General features: G+C 37.5%; 1 protein-coding gene across 1 annotated transcript in view; it reads left to right on the top strand.

The window, feature by feature from the left end:
• The window catches only part of HPSE2 (heparanase 2 (inactive)), a 660,133-nt gene that overhangs the window by 366,356 nt on the left and 276,809 nt on the right, over positions 1 to 16,968 (top strand). The gene's annotated exons all lie outside the window — the stretch shown is intronic.

The following is a 16,968-nucleotide window of genomic DNA, read 5'->3' as shown; positions in this document are numbered from 1 at the left end:
GTCTTCATTTCACTCTTCTTTACATTTAAAGGGATCAAAACAGATTTTTACATAAATATATACACCAGTAATGTTTTTACCTTGATGATTAAAAAAAGATAAAAAGAAATGGTTAATGATTAGATTTATTGGTTGAAAAGAAAACTGTTCTGGATTGTGTGGTAGAAATTTATTTTAGCAGAAGTCCCTATATACCCAAAACAACAGACATAGGGTTTTACCTCTTCAGTGGTACATTAATTTATAAGTTCTTTTATGTTTAGCTCAGGATTATACTCAGTTTTGTAAAAAGCAGAAATGATAATGAGCATATTTTTTTCCATACTATGCTGGAAAAAGGTAAATTTTAACTACTACATGCCTGAGATAGCATGGAAGCTAGTCAAGACAGGGTAATTTCAAAGAATCAATCTCATTGTATGCATGCCAGAAAAAATAAAAATTAGGTAAGTGGAAAACTTGAACTAGAAATCAAGTGACAAAAAGAATAATTCAGTAGAAGGGGTATGGAATTAGGCATCAGAAAACTGTTCCATGGCTCCATTTTTCTTTAGCTGTGCAGTGTGAGGCAAATTCTGGGGTCTCTTTAGGTATCTATTCAAATATTCATTCTATGAGCAATGTAATATGAGAAATAGATACGAAATTATTGTGAAAAGATGTAAGTGCTGTAATATTGGGGGACTAATGGAGTTAGTCAAGTAGAAGTATCAGTGCAACACAAATGCACTGGTACTGCAGAGATATTATGGTGTGAGGCCAACTGCCATTTAACAGGTATTTTTATGAAATATTTGAGGCTTATGAATATGGCAAACACACCCATTTTGTTCCTTAAAAAAAGTCGCCCTGGCTACCCTCCTATCTTTCACAGCAGATGTGCTAAACACATTTTCACAGCACACTGTCAGTCCTCAATACCAGACAGTCTGGTTTCCATTTCTAACAATACTAGTTTTCTTGAAGCTCGATCATTATCTGATAACCAAATCCAGCAACTTTCTGTTAAAGCTTTGTACTGAATACCTGCAATAACATTACTTTTGCTCCCTCTTTCAGGTACTAATGCCTGCCCCCCCCCCCATACCCCTTGCCAGTCAATTCCAATATTCACTATGTCTTCATAGTCTAAAGGGAAAACGATGACAAGCCGTGGGAAAATGATAGAATATGAAACATAACCTATGTGTAAAGTTGTGAAACTTAAGATATTCTCTTTGTTCTACAACAGTAAAAAATTTGCAGAATGTTTATTGATAGAAACTCTGAAAAAGAGGAACTATGAGTGCCATCTTGTGGCAACGCATGCCCTACCACCTCTAATTTGGCATAGCTCATGGTCTGCTGTACCTCCATGCCCCAAAGAGTTTTTAGCTGTGTTCTGCTTTTCCGTGTCATTTGACACTGGAATCCATTCCTGTTTGGAGCTTTATTATTCCTGGTCTCTATCACTGAAGTAATTTTCAGTCTATACCTTCCTTTATCTCTCTTCTCTACTTTTCAAGGTTCTCTATTCTATCATCATCTTATTATTTAAAAAAAATCACCCCCTTCCTTAGATCTCATTACTATTACTTCATTTTGGTTCTTGGATCATTCTGTGACTTCCTCATATCTCTTCATGACAGTTCCACTTACTTCTTTCCTGATAACTCTGTCTTTACTGTAAGAGTCAGTTCTCAGCTGAATTGCCAAATAAAATACAGGACACCCAGCTAAATTTGAACTTCAGATAAACAGCAAATGATTTTTAGCCTAAGTATGTCCCAAATACTACATAGGACAGGTTTGTGTTAATGAAATAGCATTATTATTATTGTATTCGTATTTGTTAAATCTGGCAACCGTAATCAATAACCTTTTCTTCTTTTTTCATTTGTGATAGATATGGTGATATATTGCTCAGATTTTCCTTCAAAGAAGTATTTACCACCTGGCTTTGGGGAGTAAGGCCAGCTCTCGACCCATTTAGGGTTCTCCTCACTCAAGGTCAGCCCTTCTCAGGGCAGCTGACATTAATGACTGAATGAAGTGGGAGTCTAAGACCCAAACATTTTGGTCTGATGCAGGACAACTCTGTCAGTGTTTGCCTCAGAGCTCCGCATCAGGTTGGCTGAGGTATTTTTCAGCTTGCACTGCAGTTTTAACTTCTTCCTCTGTCCAATCCACTAACTTTCCCTTTCTTTGAAAGGTATTGATCCTTAGTAAACACCCAGACCTTGTCTCAGCTTTTGCTCTTGAAAACGTAATTTGCAACACTCATCTCTGAAGGAACTCATTCCTATGACTTCAAGTATGAACCCTCCAACCATATTGATGTATTCCAAGTATGTGTCTATGGATGGGTCTCTCATATTTGAATTCACAAATGCATCTTAATACCTATTTATTTAAAATTTCACTGTTTTCCTGACAGGACTGAACTTATCTTTCTGTTCATTCATCCAATAAATATCTCTTGAGCGGCTTCCAAGCACTGTATCAGTGTGGTTATAACAATGAAGAAAACACACATAAACACATCCATGCCTCATGGAAGGCATTCTACTAGGAAAGAGAGATAATAAATAAGATAAATACATAAAATGCATTATAAATTATAGAGTGACAAGTGCTAAAAGAGCAAGGAAGACAGATGGGAATTGTGTATGCGTGTGTTTGGGTTTTTGTGTGGGGAGGGGGGCAGAGGAAATTTTAGATAGGGTGGCCAGAGAAGGTGTATTAATCAAAATAGGCTATGCTTTGCTGTAGTAATAAATCTAAATATCAATGGCTTAGCCCAACAAAAGTTTAGTTTCTGCTCAGAGGAAGTCTGACATAGGTGATTCATTATTCCACCCAGCAATTCAGGATTCCAAGCTTCCTTCATATTTTGATGCTTCCTCCATATTTTGATGCTTCCTCCATATTTTAAAGCTACCACGATGACATATAGTTTCTAGTTTCTAGAAACATATAGTTTCTGTCTAGTTTCTAGACAGATAGAGGTAGCACCAGAGGTTGGTGCTTTGGCCTGGAAGTGACACATCACTCCTACTCATGTTCTCATTTGCAGAATTAAGTCATGTGTTCCCACCCTTAAGTGCAATACAAGGGAAGCTAGAAAAGGTCTTCTTGTCTGCCCAGAGAAAGGAAATGGTGTGGTGATCATGGCATTTTTTCGCTTTCTGCCACAGAAGACTTCACTCAGAGATAGTAAAATTTGAATAAAGACCTGAAGGTATTTTCCCAGAATTTTTTCTGTATTTTAACATTTGTCAAATGTATTTTTACTCACAACTTCTTTCCTGTTGAAAACATATATTTATCTTATATTTTTCTTTCATCTTCTCTATCTAAACAATCAATCTAACTCTTGTCTATAGAATTGTAATAATCTCCTATACTCTATTTCTATCCCTATCCCTAACCCACTCTCCAGTCCCCAGTCCATCTTCTATGTGATAGTTGGGGTGTAAGTTGTAAAGCAAAACTCCTGTTGATGTATGCTTTACTTAAAAGTATTTTTTTATTTATGTAAGAAATACAATTGTAACCATGCGTCTGTGATTTTCCCTCCAATTCTTATTATTTACACATCTCAAAAGTTATAACAAGGAGCAAGACTGAAAAAGTCACGAATATTTTTGTACAAATGAAATATCTTCTTAATAAAAATTTAGCTATTTGTTAATCATTGCCAGCACTAATTGATAAACAATTTTTTTCTCAGAATTAGAGATTTTCTATGCTTTGTGCTTAACTATGGTTTCATTTCCTATGCTAGCTCTTTGCACACTTCCCTCAGCTCTTAAGTTTTCTGCCTTTAATTTATGAGAAAGGAGGTATTTCCTGTTTTCTGAATACTTTGTAAACAATTCTCAGAACCTCTTTTCTAAATCTGCCTTCTTGCATATACTGTTTCTCCCTCTTTCCCTCTTCCTTTTCCTTACTTTGTTCTTACAAAGGAAACAATTTTAATTTATGTAATCAAAAAGAAAAAGCTTGCTCAGAGAGTTCCAGCATAAAGGAAAAAAAAGTATTATGGGAGATCCCCCATGCTTGCAACCAATGTTTGTTTATCCAGTCAGTATTTTCCAAACCAAGCAATTCCTTACCCTTAGATATCAGCTTTTTGGTAAAAACTTTCTAAGTTAACTCCAATAGTTTGGACTTCAAGATATATGTTTTTCTAGTATTACTATTAGAAGTACTACTACTAGTATTGCTAGTTGACTGAAGTCTTCCCCACAAAAATATAATGGCACTCAGTAAGGAAAACAGTACCCTTCCCTCATTGGTGTATCCACTGTCCCTGTTGAGTGAGTTAAATAATATGGAAGTGCTTCTTCCTCCATCTTCATTACAAGTTATTCCCCCCCACCCAAGTGTCAGTTTCAGTATGTGGAAGGAGCTCTGTCTTTTGGAAGAGAGAGAGAGGGAGATATTGAATAATTGCAAGGCATTCCACTGTTAGTGGATTTCAGACATTGATATTCCTCAGAGCTTTCAATGATTTATCTCTGCATCTATCAGATGATGGAAAATGAGACACTAAGAAATGAATTTTTTCCTTCATGGGCTATATTCATATTTGTGCATTTCCTCACTGCTCCCTGAATCCATTTTCTGCCCAGTAACCAAAATTGAGTTAAATTTCATACCACAACTTAAAATTAATCTCTCACTTAACTTCTGTTTCACCATACTATTTAGATTTTCATATGTAATTTGATATAAATCTCAAAGATGACACATTTGGATTTCTTTTATATCATATCAATTAAGTCCATCAAACTTAACTGTGGCTTGGAACTTTATCCTTTATTTGACTTTCATAACTTCTTTGAGGTGATTTTTTGTTAAGAGGAAAACCTCTTGGGGCACGTGGGTGGCTAAGTCGCGAAGTGTCTGCCTTTGGCTCAGGTCATGATCCCAGGGTCCTGGGAGTGAGCCTCGAATCAGGCTCCCTGCTGAGCCAGAAGCCTGCTTCTCCCTCTCCCACTCCCCCTGCTTGTTCCCTCTCTCACTGTGTCTTTCTCTGTCAAATAAATAAAATCTTTTTTTTTTTTTTTTTTAAAAGAGGAAAACCTCTTTAGTACCAGCATGTATCACACAAGTTCTCTTGTGATTTCTTTAGGCCACTTCTTAGATTTGACGGTGAGGACAGAGAGCAGATGGACATTGGATATCATCTGATTTAACCACTGCCTTTTATAAATGAACAAACTGAGGCTCAGTGAGGATGAGGGACTTGCCATAGTAGTCATCCTGGAAGCAGAATCCTGGCGACCTGACTGCCTGTATGCATAGGTTTGGTCTTGAGTGTTTTTGTGTCTAATATGTTTGTATTAGGCATACCTGTGGCATGAAGGGGTACCTCACTTTTCTCTTGATTTAAACACCCAGCAAGAAATGCTAGTGGCATGAGAGGACCTATGCCTCCAGGAAATACAAGTGGTTAAATGTAACTATAACATAATGATTTAAAAGGGAATGTAATAAGGGAAAAGAAAAGTTAAGGAGATGGGGACTCCTTCATAAGCAACCTTCCGGTTGTTATCCTAAATTCAATAAGGATTTTATTCGGGCTTGATAGAGAGTTTTAAAAAATTGTTTTATTTTGTTGTGAGGCAGAAGAAAATCATAATACAGAGGACAAACAACAAATTAATAATGTTTATGAAAACAAAGCTTCAATTATCCTGTTTGTAAAAGGTTAACGTGTTTACTCTTTGCAAACTTCTAGTATCACATAATAATGCAAAGCTATGAAAACTCTAGGACATAATTCAGTTAGGCTTTCCCTTATTTATTTCCCTTTTTTTCTCATTGCTAAAATGAATTTAATATCTCATTTGGTTATTATGAGGATTTGATGAAAATCTGCTTATAATTGTTTTCATATTCTTTTGTGTGAAAGAAAATGCCTGGCTTAGATTCAATTTGTCTGTTGAACTAACTACCTAGCCACTTCTTATATAGCTTTTAAGTCTTGCTTTAACTTGTGATATGGTGCTTACTTGGGAATTAAACCTGCCCAAGGTACTGAGGATGAAAATACATGGTTTTGGTAATTCAACCTTAATGACCTCTCCCCACCATTTTTTTTTAATCTCAAAAAAATTCAAGTTGTTTTTATAATGTGGAAAATGTCTATTGGAGGAACAATTTAGCAGTGGTGATTGTCTCTTCTCTCTCTCTCTTTTTCCCCCAACTTTTATTTTGAAAAATTTAAAACCAGAAGGAAAGTTGAAAGTTTAGATCCATCAGTTGTTTACATTTTGCCACATTTGCTTTCTTTCTATCACCTAGCCATCTACCTATGTAATTTTTTGCTGAATCATTTGAGAGTAAATTGCAGACATCATATTTCATCCTTAAATAACTTAGCATGAATCTCCTAGGAATAAGAACTTTCTCCTGCATAAGCACAATACCATTACAACACCTATGAAACTTGACCTTTTTTGATTCAATATCATCTAGGACCAAGTTCATATGGTAGTTTTCCTTGATTATCCTAATAATGTGCACAGTAGCTATTCCCACTCCATCAATCCTGGAGGCAAAGAAGAATCATGTTTACATTTAGTTTTCTTCTTTAGTCTTCCTTAATCTAGAACAGTTCTCTCAATTATATTTTTGTCTTTTGTGATGTTGGTATTTTTGAAGAGCCTGAGCCAGTTTAAAAAAAAAAATTAATAAACATATAATGTATTATTAGCCCCAGGGGTACAGGTCTGTGAATCGCCAGGTTTATATACTTCACAGCACTCACCATAGCACTTACCCTCCCCAATGTCTGTAACCCCACCCCACCACTCTCTCCTGAGCCCCCTCCCCCTAGCAACCCTCGGTTTGTTTTGTGAGATTAAGAGTCTCTTAATCTCATCTTGCTTCATTTATTCTTTTCCTACCCCCCTAACCCCCCACATTGCATCTCCACTTCCTCATATCAGGGAGATCATATGATAGTTGTCTTTCTCTGATTGACTAATTTCGCTCAACATAATACCCTCTAGTTCCATCCATGTCATTGCAAATGGCAAGATTTCATTTCTTTTGATGGCTGCATAGTATTCCATTGTATATATACACCATATCTTCTTTATCCATTTATCTGTTGATGGACATCTAGGTTCTTTCCATAGTTTGGCTGTTGTGGACATTGCTGCTATAAACATTCGGGTGCACGTGCCCCTTCGGATCACTACGTTTGTATCTTTAGGGTAAATACCTAGTAGTGCAATTGCTGGGTCATAGGGTAGCTCTATTTTCAACTTTTTGAGGAACCTCCATGCTGTTTTCAAGAGTGGTTGCACCAGCTTGCATTCCCACCAACAGTAGAGGAGGGTTTCCCTTTCTCCTCATCCTCTCCAGCATCTGTCATTTCCTGACTTGTTAATTTTAGCCATTCTGACTGGTGTGAGGTGATTTCTCATTGTGGTTTTGATTTGTATTTCTCTGATGCCAAGTGATGTGGAGCATTTTTTCATGTGTCTTTTGGCAACTGGATGTCTTCTTTGCAGAAATGTCTGTTCATGACCTCTGCCCATTTCTTGATTGGATTATTTGTTCTTTGGGTGTTGAGTTTGATAAGCTCTTTATAGATTTTGGATACTAGCCCTTCATCGGATATGTCATTTGCAAATATCCTCTCCCATTCTGTCAGTTGTCTTTTGGTTTTGTTAACTGTTTCCTTTGCTGTGCAAAAGCTTTTGATCTTGATGAAATCCCAATAGTTCATTTTTGCCCTTGCTTTCCTTGCCTTTGGCGATGTTCCTAACAAGAAGTTGCTGCAGCTGAGGTCAAAGAGGTTGCTGCCTATGTTCTCCTCAAGGATTTTCATGGATTACTTTCTCACATGGAGGTTCTTCATCCATTTTGAGTCTATTTTCATGTGTGGTATAAGGAAATGGTCCAGTTTCATTTTTCTGCATGTGGCTGTCCAATTTTCCCAACACCATTTGTTGAAGAGGCTGTCTTTTTTCCATTGGACATTCTTTCCTGCTTTGTTGAAGATGAGTTGACCATAAAGTTGAGGGCCTATTTCTGGGCTCTCTATAATGTTCCATTGCTCTATGTGTCTGTTTTTGTGCCAGTATCATACTGTCTTGATGATGACAGTTTTGTAATAGAGCTTGAAGTTTGGAATTGTGATGCCACCAACTTTGGCTTTCTTTTTCAATATTCTTTTCTGAGCCAGTTTTCTTATAGAATGCACCTAAAACTGGATTTGTCTGATTGTTTCCTTATGGTTAGATTCTGTTTAAATATGTTTGGCAAGACTGCTACACAGATGATGTATTGATCTCCTTTTTAGAAAGCTCTCTGGGTTGTAGTATGGAGACAGGATTGAAGGGTGGTAAATGGGAAGGCTGTGTTCTCAGTTTTTTGGGTGAATGATATGGTGGCCTGGGTTATGGTAGAAGTGGTAGGGACTGTGGAAGGGAAAATCTGGGAAAGGTTTAGAATGACCAGCTTTGGTTGTGATGGGTGATAGGGAAGAGCCTGGGATAATTCCCACAGTTATTGGTAAGTGACTATATCATTTATCAATTCAGAGAATATTTAAAAACTTATTGGGATGGCTGATGAGTTTATTTTTTCACATGTATTATTTGAAATGCCTATGGATCATTCTAACAGAGATGATTGATATGTCCTGTATAGATGGAGTTTAGGAGATGAACCCTGGACTAGAGATTTAAATTTGGGACTGAAATTTTAGCTGTAGGGGCACCTGGGTGTCTCAGTGGTTTACGCCTCTGCCTTCAGCTCAGGTCATGATCTCAGGGTCCTGGGATCGAGCCCTGCATTTGGCTCTCTGCTCAGTGGGGAGCCAGCTCCCCGTCTCTCTGCCTGCCTCTCTGCCTACTTGTGATCTCTCTCTCTCTCTCTGTCAAATTAAAAAAAAAATCTTTAAAATATTAGCTATACATAGATAGGCTTAAAGCCATAGGGATGGATCAGATTGCCTAGAGAGAGTATTAGGGTGAAGAGTGATGGGGTGATGATGCATTCTTAGTTAAGATTTGGCCAGAGCCCCAGTGGTCTTTCCTTAGTTTCTTTCATTATTTTAAGTTCTGAGGTTGTTGTTTCACTGATTTGGTCCTTAGTCATCAGCTAAACTCAGAATTGTTGGGTCTCATCACAGACTTCATTTGCCTCAACTGGACTAGAGAATCACTGGCACTGACCCCATACTCATAGTAATCCATATTTCATCCAGGTACCCTTGAGTAAGTGTGAGGCTGTATCCTCCAAAGGAGCCACATCCTACTTAAGATGGGACTACCAGACCTTCCCCACTGTTACTTAGTTCAATCTTAAAATGTGCTGTGGCACATTATGCAAATCAACCAAACTTAATAAAATAAAAATGATCATACATCAGCTGTGTATGCGCACATGTGTGTTTCTGCAATCTGGATTGCAATTCTTAATAGAATGGTCCCAGACTGACCAACAGAAGAAAAAAGAAAAGAAACCTAAAGAACGTTCTCTCAACTCCATTTAATGCCTTGACTTGATCAAACTTGTGTGCTGTGTTTCTGCCTGTAGCTCTCAGTTTTCTCTCTCTATGGAGAAAAGATTCAGGACCCAATCATTCTTTCCCACTCTGCCAAGAAACCTTTTATACTTCCTCCACAGGTAAGACTCTAGGTCACCAATAACGCTAGAGAGTGTTTTATTGACACTTGTGGTATTTTATCATCAAAACCTTCTCATTCCCAACACACTTAGAATCATGTCTGATGAATATCTACAAAGTGGAAATTCTTATTTAATGAGCTCTAAAGAGGAGCTGAAGGAGACTGAGGCAATATAAGAGGAAAAGGGTAAGCTTCTTGCAAGGGAAGGGAATGCTGAGCCTGGTGGGGAAGACTGACTGTTCAGCTGCCAATACCAGTTACTTAGGAACTTACATTTTCCAGATCTCACTTCAGGGAAGGCAACACCTGATTTCACTTAAAACTGCAGCATCTGCGCTGCTGCTTTCCCCTGTCCAGGCCCACACCTCACCAGCCACAGCCATAACGACTAAAAGAAGGGAGGATTCAATTAACTGGTGAATGGAGATTGGGATGAGTGGGAACCTCTTGAGAGTTCTGATCTGATTGTGTGACTGAATTAGGAGGTTTCTCCCACACACTAACACACATTAATAATATAGTCAAGCGCCAAGAAGCATTAGGGAGACCTGACACAATCATTTAAACATAATGCTGCATTTTGTTTGGGTGGTTGTTGGTGATACTGGTTTCATAGCTATAGCTCTCTAGCTTCTGTTTTCTTGAATCATTAGCTTTGGGGAGCAGATAGGAATATGTGGAGCAGATAGGAATTATTCTCTTAAATATTACATCATCTCTTAAATATCTCACCAAGGAGAACTGTAAAGTTGGTCAGGAAAATAGTATTCTTTTATATTATTTTCTATTCTGGTTTTTAATGTCTTCTCTATTTTTGGGTGTGTGTACACATATGCACATATGTACATACACACACATACAGTGAAGTGAAAGCAGAGAAGAAATTAAGGACCAAAATAGGTGCATGTATGGATGGATGGATGATTGGGTGGATGGATGGATATACAGATATAAAAAAAATTAAGATATATGTGCACATATATATGTATATATATGTTTACCCAAAAGATGATTAAAATTTCCTGATGTTAGTTTTAATCTAAAAGATTTTCATTAAGGCTGGAATAAGACAGAAGGCTCAGAACTGCAGCCAAGGCAGAAAACTTTAAAAGCACATAAATATTTATTTAGTGACTTTTTTTAAACAAAAGTATTATATTTATTGTTTTGCAATATTTTTTTCATCTAACAATATTAATATTTTCCTATGTCAAAAAACATTTTTCTGTAGTGCATTTATTAAATCTGTTGTATGGATTTATTTAATCATTTCTCCTATTCTTGGAAATTGAGCCAGTCTTTCACTCTCCCATTTTATCTCTCTCTCTCTCTACCATTAAACACAGTTGTGATGAACATTCTTTTTTTTTTTTAAGATTTTATTTATTTGACAGACAGAGATCACAAGTAGGCAGAGAGGCAGGCAGAGAGAGAGGAAGGGAAGCAGGCTCCTAGCTGAGCAGAGAGCCTGACGTGGGGCTCGATCCCAGAACCCTGGGATCATGAGCTGAGCCAAAAGAAGAGGCTTTAACCCACTGAGCCACCCAGGCACCCCTGTGATGAACATTCTTACGCATTTGGAATTCAGTTCTCTAAATTCTTCAGAGAAAATATATGGAAGTGGAGTTTTTTAGTCAAAGGGTATATGCATTTTTAAAGCTTTTGATACATATTGCCAAAAATATCTTTTTCCAGAGGAGGTGTGAAAGTCTTATGAAGACTATCTGATTTGAAATTTCCATAAACAAATTGGAATTTAGAGCAGGAGATTACAGATTGCAAGGGATGTCATTACTATATATCCTAAAAGTGCCAGAACCAGAATATTTGGGATAGTTGTCCTTGAACATTGTGCAAGAGTAAGTCCTCTCTACTCCTGTGGATTGGTTCATAGAAAGAGAGCTAATCTAAGAACTGGGTCTCTTATTGTCTATTAATGGAGTATTGATGGATGCAAAAGTAGTTCTGGTATCTAAATGAACCCACAGGTTCTGAGTTGCAGAATACTAAAAGCCTATTTAAAAAAAAATCCAAGAAAATAATAAGGAAGCAATATTATAGTAGAAAAAGAATAAAACTGTAAAGGAATAGATTCTTGCTGTGTCTGCTGATTTTAATACTTCTCACATACAGAACAGCCTTTACTCTGGGTGAAGGTTTGTATACCTCTGGCTAGGATCTCAGGAACAGGCCACCAAAAGTAAGCTTTTAAATAGAGAGCAGCAAAGTAGAAGGGCCCTCACAAGAAGAGGGAATAGATTTTCCTTAATCAGTTATAATTCTTTGCTGTTCTCATTAACTTACTGCAGGCTAATGGAAGGACTGTCCTTGCAGCTTTCATTTTTCTTAGAAACCTCTAGTGTCTGATAAATTTCTCTTCAGAGTTCCAACCTCCCTGCAGTTAATTCTCATTCTCAATGCTTTTTGCAAGTGATATTTTTGCCTCAAGAATTTATACATGGAAGGTTACTTTCTGTAGCCATGTCCAAAGTATGGAAACTTTCTCCATATTTTCCATACTCATTCTTGATTTACTAATCAAATCAAATCAATCAGTAATAGACATCCAATTCACATTAGGCACAATTCTAGGACTCCATTCATTACCTGACCTTCATAATGTTCTTTCTATTATGAGGGCCATACTGACACTTTGATTCTCCAGGTATCACTGTCCACTCAGACCCTGTACTAAATATTCCTCAAAATGTCTGGGTGTTTTCTTTTCTTCCATGTATGGTCATCTGAATGACTATAGGTACTTTTGTGGGGGAAGGAGAATCATTATATGGTGCTGTAGTGTTACCCCTAAAGATCTGAACATGTTTTTAGTCAACAGGTTCTGGATTGACTCAGGACCAAGAGCTAGTAAAGGATTAGGAACTTTTCATTGGTGCAATCATCCTCAACTTCCTGTTCATCCATTTTTGTCTTTTTGTAGTTATACATATTAAGTAACTACTAAAATTGACTCAGAACCAAGAACTAGTAAGGTATTAGGAAATTTTCATGGAGCAGTCATCCTCAACTTCCTACTCATCCGTTTTTGTCTTTTTGTGTTTGTAGATATTAAGTAACACTCCTGTTGGCTACCCATCTTTTTGCCCTTAGGGATGTCATGCTTTATTAACCATCTTCACAATTCCCTGCTGGTTTGACCCTCTTGGCTGCCCCTCTTACCTTGCTTCCTGTTATCATAATTGTAACCTTTTGGCTTCATATAGTTAAGTACCACTATCTGGGCTCTATTGTTTTGGTCCCCATCATCCTATCCTTATGGTTATCGAGAAGCCCAAATCTGACCTGTGGCTAAGAGCCACCACTGAACTTATTGGAGATGCTGTGCCCCTCTCATCAGCACATTTCTTTTTTCTTTTCTTTTTTTTTTTTTACTAACACATTACTTATGGCCTTGGTGCAATGGTGTCCTTTGACTTCTCTGATGGGCCCTAATCCTCTGGTGGGTCTTCTGGCCTTATTAATATATCCATTCTAGCCTGGGAACTTCCCTCAGTCTCTTTTATTCCTTCCTCTACTATCTGCTAGGGAAACTTGGGCATTTCTACTCTAAATGTCATCCTAGCAGTGAGTTTACCCAGTCGCCTGGCATCCTTGCCAGGGTGTTAAATCCCATGTCCTAAGAAAACACCAAGTCAAAGATTCTTTGATTATCCATCTGATATCCTGGCCCTCTTGGTTGGACATCTTCAAAATTTAATCCCAGGAGTATATCCCTAGCTCCTGTTTATACACACTAGCTGACTGTCTCAAGTCATTAACTGCATATTCTCTTCATTTCCTTAACCAGTAATGCTTGGCTTTAGTTCTAGTAATGAGGCTGGAAGCAAGAAGAGAAGATGAGGCAGGTTCTGAGGAGGAAAATTTCTGTCTTGCAGAAAGAGGCTTCTGCAGTGTTTTGCAATACAGGGCAAGTGCAACCTCTTACTTGGGAAGAGTGGGCCACCTTATAAGCTCTGGGCCTCGGGGACATCTTCAGTTCCAACATCTGCGGCATCAGTCCAGATGTCCCTAACCCGTACTTCAGGGTACTGGGTTTTTCCACCCAGAGACCTGATGTTATGATAACAGACCTGTCTTGATTAAGCTCCAAATGTCTCTGAAGCCCTGTAACTATCAGATCTTCAGTTTTCTACTTAGCTGGGTCTTCTTTTCCACCACAGAATATAAGGGTGCCTTTATAAACAACCAGTAAAATCCTTTTTAGCGATTAGTTATTTGTTAAGGGCCCTCAATTTCTCATTATTTTTCTTCAGAGCCTGAATGCTGTTTTGCAGTAATCTGCAACTCTGCTATCCTTGTAGATGTCTTCCCTAGACCCATTTCTTTTGCAGCTGCATCTCTGTACCTGGCTCCTGTCTTATGTCACTACCAGTGAAATCTTTATCATCCACATCCCACTCTCAAGATGGTATTTTTTTCCCACAAGATGGTGAGTGAGCCAGTCCCAAATCCCCATCTTACTTGGGCCACTTTCATTCTCATTTGCAGGAGTTTGAGTATGTCAAGAAGGAGACACAAAGATAGGACTATCTATGCCAGAAATTGTGGGCAGGGGAGTTGTCAAAGGAAAGAAAGACTTCAGATTAGTCCAACATCTATAGAGAGAGGAAAGGAAAAATATGATAGGAGGAATCTTAGACTACAGCATGGTTCCAAAAAAGGTTCTAGGAAGGGTGATGGGAAGTCCTCAAACCAAATTTGCAACTTGCAAAAAAAAAAAAAAAAGTCCTGCAACTTGCCAGAATGGGCATGCCTCAGTACTCTGCCCATCATTTTTAGTCATTGGGAAAAATAGCTCATGGAAAATAGAAACTCAGCATGAACATATCAATGAATGTGGAAGGGCAGCAGCTAGAACAGATAATCAGTTACACTTCCTGTGGCAGGATTTCAGAGTGGCATATTTCATGGCACACATATACACACTCACAGAGTCATTGATTAAGATCAATGTATCTTCATGTTTAGTATTAGCAGATGAGGGGCTATATCCAGAGAAAGGGGATCCTGGCATTTCAAATTCGAAAGACACACATGTAGTACACATAGGAATTGGACACTACCATACCATTAGTAGTATAATTTTTTTATTTAAAGTGGGTTTGTACAACCTTTTATGGGCCAGTCTAACATAGGACCCCCATTTGTGGTTTTGTTTTCTATGTGAAAATATGTGCCAAATTTCCCACAGCTGACTGATAAGTGAGTCTTTGGAACACAACAAAATTACAAACTGAAAACTTTGGGCTTCTGGGCACTTGAAATATAAACCACCAGGTGTGTGCACTATCATTATTTCAGTGGCTTCAGCAAAGGGACTTGTCTATCCATGCTGTTTCTGAACAAAGACTCTTCACACTTAGCGACAGCATTTGACCTTCATGTCCAAAAGAAAAATAATACAATATAATACAATATAAAAGTGTGGCTTTTGTATGTGAACATGACTAGTTCATATGTTTCTGCCTCATTATTTTGTTCCATGTTGATAATCTGCTTGTTGTATCCAAGTCACTATATAACAGCCTATAAATTCCTTGAAGGCAAGGACCATATCTCATCATTGATTACACTCAATACCCAAGTGACTAAATCAGTGCCAACAAGTGACCTTTTTCCTTAACCTCCTCCCTCCTTCCCTGGACCAGTTCTTTATTGTTCCCCATTAGAATCACAGGCTTTGGAGGGATGCCCCATATGTCTGCATAGTCATTTCACTTCCCTGAATTATTTAGCATCCCCACCCCTCCCTCATGGGAGAGCCCTAGAGCCAACATTGTTTTAAGTCAAGTAAGAAGTGTTGTACTTCTTACAGTCATATAGTAAGATTTATCACTGGCTCAATGGGACCTTTACCAAAAAACTGGCTAGTATGTCATCATGGCATCTTAAGAAATTTCTTCCTAAAAAAATATTTTTCATGACCAAAGAAGCCAATTTTCATAATGTTCCTAACCAGATATCACAACTGCTACCTCCACTTCTACTCCACCAGACAACAAGACATATTTAGAGGCTCCAAGATACATATATGGAAGTAAGATTTTTTTTATGGTTACTGACATGTTCTGGAATAGAGGTTGGACTATGGATGTTAATGTGATGGTATGATCTCTTGAGAATTCTTCGCAATCTTTCAGTGATCTCCTACATTTCTTCAATTCAAATATGCTTTATATTTTTCAAGAAAATTGAAACCCATTTTCTTGTTTGACATTTAATATAGCCTTGGGAAGTAGGCAATACCGGTATTATTATTGATACCTGAAAAATAAGGAATTTGAATCACCATAGAGTTAAATGCTGTGTCTAAGTAGTAAATTTGTGACCAGTGATTAGAAAACAGAGATCAAGGTGGACCATAATCTTTAGGAAATGAAATACAACAAACAATAAATATGTATTTACAGCTAGATTCAAGAACACAAGTAAGATTGAGGCATCAAAGATTTTAGAAACTGGGAAGTAGTCCTCAATCTTTTCCAGTATAAAACCATTTTCATTGAAACAAATAAAAATCTTTTTATTATAGTTGTAAGTCAACAAGGTTATAAATCAAATAGTGCAGAGTTGGTTATGATAAGAAGCAATAGTCTCCTTCTCCTTACCTTTCTGCCACTACCTACCTTAGCCCCTCTCTAGAGGCAAACATTTTCATGAAAACAAGTATGTTAAAACTTTTTTATTTTTAGTATTTTTATTTGGAGAAAAACAAACTACACAAAAAGTGTATAGAGAATAATGAAATAAGTACCATCTACCCACCAATGAATAACTTTATTAAGACTGAGAAGTCTTTGCATATGGACATATTTGTTTCAGATCTTTTCTCTATTTTTATTTTTTTTAAGATTTTATTTATTTATTTGACAGAGAGAGAGACAGAGAGACAGAGACAGAGACAGCACAAGCAGGGGGAGTGGCAAGCAGAGGCAGAGGGAGAGGGAGAAGCAGACTTCCCGTGAACAAGGAGCCTGATGCGGGGCTTAATCCCAGGACTCCCAAGATCATGACCTGAGATGAAGGTAGACACTTAACCAACCATGTGTCCCATCTTTCTTTTTTTTTCTTTTTTCCAAAGAAAACATCTCAGATATAGTTAAAACCACCTGAGTGTTCCTCTCCAGTCCTACTGCCCTTCATCCCAACACATAGGTAATCACAAAGCACTAATTTTTTACTTACATTTGTCCTCATTTTTATTTTATTTATACTATATACATAATACACATAGACATATATACACAGAATATTGTCTACACGTACTGTGTATTTCTATTATGAATATGTGATATTATTTGTTTATTTT

The sequence above is a fragment of the Mustela erminea genome, chromosome 14, assembly GCF_009829155.1.
Source record: "Mustela erminea isolate mMusErm1 chromosome 14, mMusErm1.Pri, whole genome shotgun sequence".
Lineage (NCBI taxonomy): Eukaryota > Metazoa > Chordata > Mammalia > Carnivora > Mustelidae > Mustela > Mustela erminea.
Note: the sequence above shows the minus strand (reverse complement) of the source record. Positions and strands in the feature narration are given on the sequence as shown.